The following is a 5,183-nucleotide window of genomic DNA, read 5'->3' on the forward strand; positions in this document are numbered from 1 at the left end:
CCACCCCTCTAGGGGTTCCCTTTTCTCCACACCCTCTCCAGCATTTATTGTTTGTAGATTTTTTGATGATGGCCATTCTGACTGGTGTGAGGTGATACCTCATTGTAGTTTTGATTTGCATTTTTCTGATAATTAGTGATATTGAGGATTTTTTCCTGTGCCTCTTGGCCATCTGTATGTCTTCTTTGGTGAAACATCTATTTAGGTCTTCTGCTCATTTTTGGATTGGGTTGTTTGTCTTTTTGATATTGAGCTCCATGAGCTGTTTGTATATTTTGGCGATTAACCTTGGTCATTTGCTTCATTAGCAAATATTTTCTCCCATTCTGAGGGTTGTCTTTCCATTTTGTTATGGTTTCCTTTGCTGTGCAAAAGCTTTGAAGTTTCATTAGGTCCCACTTGTTTATTTTTGTTTTTATTTCCATTTCTCTAGGAGGTGGGTCACAAAGGATCTTGCTGTGATTTATGTCATAGAGTGTTCTGCTTATGTTTTCCTGTAAGAGTTTTATACTGTCTGGCCTTACATTTAGGTTTTTAATTCATTTGAGTTTATTTTTGGGTATGGTGTTAGGAAGTGTTCCAATTTCATTCGTTTCCATGTAGCTCTCCAGTTTTCCCAGCACCACTTATTGAAGAGGCTGTTTTTTCTCCATTGTATATTCTTGCCTCCTTTATCAAAGATAAGGTGACCATATGTGCATGGGTTTATCTCTGGGCTTTCTATCCTGTTCCATTGATCTATATTTCTGTTTTTGTGCCAGTACCATACTGTCTTGATTACTATAGCTTTGTAGTATAGTCTGAAGTCAAGAGCCTGGTTCCTCCAGCTCCGTTTTTCTTTCTCAAGATTGCTTTGGCTATTCGGGGTCTTTTGTGTTTCCATACAAATTGTGAAATTTTTTGTTCTAGTTCTGTGAAAAATGCCAGTGGTAGTTTGATAGGGATTGCATTGAATCTGTAGATTGACTTTGGGTAGTATAGTAATTTTCACAATGTTGATTCTTCCAATCCAAGAACATGGTATATCTCTCCATCTGTTTGTAACATCTTTAATTTCTTTCATTAGTGTCTTATAGTTTTCTGCACAGAGGTCTTTTACCTCCTTAGGTAGGTTTATTCCTATGTATTTTATCTTTTTGTTGCAATGGTGAATGGGATTGTTTCCTTAATTTCTCTTTCTGATCTTTTGTTGTTAGTGTATAGGAATTCAAGTGATTTCTGTGCATTAATTTTGTGTCCTGCTACTCTACCAAATTCATTGATTAGCTCTAGTAGTTTTCTGGTAGCATCTTTAGGATTCTCTATGTATAGGATCATGTCATCTGCAAACAGTTACAGTTTTATTTCTTCTTTTCTGATTTGGATTCCTTTTATTTCTCTTTCTTCTCTGATTGCTGTGGCTAAAACTTCCAAAACTATGTTGAATAATAGTGGTGAGAGTGGGCACCCTTGTCTTGTTCCTGATCTTAGTGGAAATGGTTTCAGTTTTTCACTATTGAGAATGATGTTGGCTGTGGGTTTGTCATATATGGCCTTTATTATGTTGAGGTAAGTTCCCTCTATGCCTACTTTCTGGAGGGTTTTTTTTATCATAAGTGCTTGTTGAATTTTGTTGAAAGCTTTCTCTGCATCTATTGAGATGATCATATGGTTTTTCTCCTTCAATTTGTTAATATGGTTTATCACATTGATTGATTTGCGTATACTGAATAATCCTTGCATTCCAGGGATTAACCCCACTTGACCGTAGTGTATGATCCTTTTAATGTGCTGTTGGATTCTGTTTGCTAGTATTTTGTTGAGAATTTTTTCATCTATGTTCATCAGTGACATTAGCCTGTAGTTTTCTTTTTTTGTGACATCTTTGTCTGGTTTTGGTATCAGGGTGATGGTGGCCTCGTAGAATGAGTTTGGGAGTGTTCCTCCCTCTGCTATATTTTAGAAGAGTTTCAGAAAGATAGGTGTTAACTCTTCTCAAAATGTTTGATAGAATTCGCCTGTGAAGCGATCTGGTCCTGAACTTTTGTTTGCTGGAAGATTTTTAATCACAGTTTCAATTTCAGTACTTGTGATTGATCTGTTCATATTTTCTATTTCTTCCTGGTTCTGCCTTGGAAGGTTGTGCTTTTCTAAGAATTTGTCCATTTCTACCAGGTTGTCCATTTTATTGGCATATAGTTGCTTGTAGTAATCTCTCATAATCCTTTGTATTTCTGCAGTGTCAGTAGTTACTTGTTTTTCATTTCTAATTCTATTGATTTGAGTCTTTTCCCTTTTTTTCTTGTTGAGTCTGGCTAATGGTTTATCAATTTTTTTTAACTTCTCAAAAAACCAGCTTTTAGCTTTATTGATCTTTGCTATCGTTTCCTTCATTTCTTTTTCATTTATTTCTGATCTGATCTTTATGATTTCTTTCCTTCTGCTAACTTAGGGGATTTTTTGTTCTTCTTTCTCTAGTTCTTTAGGTGTAAGGTTAGGTTGTTTATTTGAGATGTTTCTTGTTTCTTGAGGTAGGATTGTATTGCTATAAACTTCCCTCTTAGAACTGCTTTTGCAGCATCCCATCGATTTTGGTTATCATGTTTTTATTGTCATTTGTTTCCAGGTATTTTTTAAATTTCCTCTTTGATTTCTTCAGAGATTTCTTGGTTATTTAGTAGTGTATTGTTTATCCTCCATGTGTTTGTATTTTTTATAGTGTTTTTCCTGTAATTGATATCTAGTCTTATGGCATTGTGGTCAGAAAAGATACTTGATACGATTTCAATTTTTTAAAATTTACCAAGGCTTGATTTGTGACCCAAGATATGATCTATCCTGGAGAATGTTCCATGAGCACTTGAGAAGAAAATATATTCTGTTTTTTTTGGATGGAATGTCCTATAAATATCAATGAAGTCCATCTTGTTTAATATGTCATTTAAAGCTTGTGTTTTCTTATTTATTTTCATTTTGGATTATCTGGTCAGTGGTGAAAGTGGGGTGTTAAAGTCCCCTACTATGATTGTGTTACTGTCGATTTCCCCTTTTATGGCTGTTAGCATTTGCCTTATGTATTGAGGTGCTCCTATGTTGGGTGCATAAATATTTACAACTGTTATATCTTCTTGGACTGATTCCTTGATGATTATGTAGTGTCCTTCTTTGTCTCTTGTAATAGTCTTTATTTTAAAGTCTATTTTGTCTGATATGAGAATTGCTACTCCAGCTTTCTTTTGATTTCTTTTTGCATGGAATATCTATTTCCATCCCCTCAGTTTCAGTCTGTATGTGTCCTTAGGTCTAAAGTGGGTCTCTTGTAGGCAGCATATGTATGGGTCTTGTTTTTGTATCCATTCAGCCTGTCTGTGTGTTTTGGTTGGAGCATTTAGTCCATTTACATTTAAGGTGATTATCAATATGTGTGTTCCTATTACCATTTTCTTAATTGTTTTGGGTTTGTTTATAAGTCTTTTCCTTCTCTTGTGTTTCCTGCCTAGAGAAGTTCCTTTAGCATTTGTTGTAAAGCTGGTTTGGTGATGCTGAATTCTCTTAACTTTTGCTATCTGTAAAGGTTTTAATTTCTCCATCGAATCTGAATGAGATCCTTGCTGGGTAGAGTAATCTAGGTTGTAGGTTTTTCCCTTTCATCACTTTAAATATGTCCTGCTACCCTCTTCTGGCTTACAGAGTTTCTGCTGAAAAATCAGCTGTTAACCTTATAGGGATTCCCTTGTATGTTATTTGTTGCTTTTCCCTTGCTGCTTTTAATATTTTTTCTTTGTATTTAATTTTTGATAGTTTGATTAATATGTGTCTGTATGGGTTTATCCTGTATGGTACTGTCTGTGCTTCCTGGACTTGATTATTTTCTTTCCCATGTTAGGGAAGTTTTTGACTATAATCTCTTCAAATATTTTCTCAGATCCTTTCTTTTTCTCTTCTTCTTCTGGGACCCCTATAATTTGAATGTTGGTGTGTTTAATGTTATCCCAGAGATCTCTGAAACTGTTCTCAATTCTTTTCATTCTGTTTTCTTTATTCTGCTCTATGGTAGTTATTTCCACCAATTTATTTTCCAGCTCACTTATCCGTTCTTCCACCTCAGTTATTCTGCTACTGATTCTTTCTAGAGTATTTTTAATTTCAGTAATTGTGTTGTTCATCACTGTTTGTTTCCTCTTTAGTTCTTCTAGATCCTTGTTAAATGTTTCTTGTATTTTCTCCATTCTGTTTCCAAGATTTTGGATCATCTTTACTATCATTACTCTTAATTCTTTTTCAGGTAGGTTGCCTATTTTGTCTTCATTTATTTTGTCTGTTATGTTTTTAACCTTGTTTCTTCATCTGTAACATATTTTTTGGTCAGTTCTTTTTATTTTTTGGTAGGTGGTGCTGTATTCCTGTCTTACTGGTTGTTTGGCCTGAGACATCCAGCAGTGGAGTTTTCAGGCAGTTGGATAGAGCTGGGTCTTGGTGCTGAGATGAGGACCTCCAGGAGGCCTCACTCCGATGAATATTCCCTGGAGTCTGAGGTTCTCTGTTAGGCCAGCGGTTTGGGCTCAGGGCTCCCACCACAGGAGCTCGGGCCCAACCTCCAGCCTGGGAGCCAGGATCTCGCAAGCCGGTCACTGGGGATTCCTCCCATCCCCTTAGGTGTCCATGGTTCCCCACCAACACCTGGTAGGTGCCCTAGTTGTGAGGAGACACGAATTCCACGTTCTCCTAGTATGCCATCTTGACTCTGCCCATCAGAAGTTCCTAATTTTTTTTTTTTTGGTTGCTTTGGGTCTTTGTTGCTGCACACGGGCTTTCTTTAGTTGTGTCAAGTGGGGGCTACCCTTCATTGGGTGAGTGGGCTTCTCACTGCAGTGGTTTCTGTTGTTGTGGAGCACAGGCTCTAGGCGCATGCGCTTCAATAGTTGTGGCACATGGGCTTAGTTGCTCCGCAGTATGTGGGATCTTCCCAGACAAGGGCTCGAACCCGTGTCCCCTGCATTGGCAGGTGGATTCATAACCACTGTGCCACCAGGAAAGCCCAGAAGTTCCTAATTTTAATGTAGTCTAATTTATCAACCTTTCCATTTTATGTTGGTGCTTTGAGAATCATGTAAAAGAAATCTTTGTCTATCCCAAGGTCATGAAGATTTTCTCCTCACCTACATATCCTATTGTTTTTCATTTCACATTTAGATCTCTATTCA

The sequence above is a fragment of the Monodon monoceros genome, unplaced genomic scaffold (assembly GCF_005190385.1).
Source record: "Monodon monoceros isolate NGI ecotype Baffin Bay Population unplaced genomic scaffold, NGI_Narwhal_1 Super_Scaffold_12, whole genome shotgun sequence".
Lineage (NCBI taxonomy): Eukaryota > Metazoa > Chordata > Mammalia > Artiodactyla > Monodontidae > Monodon > Monodon monoceros.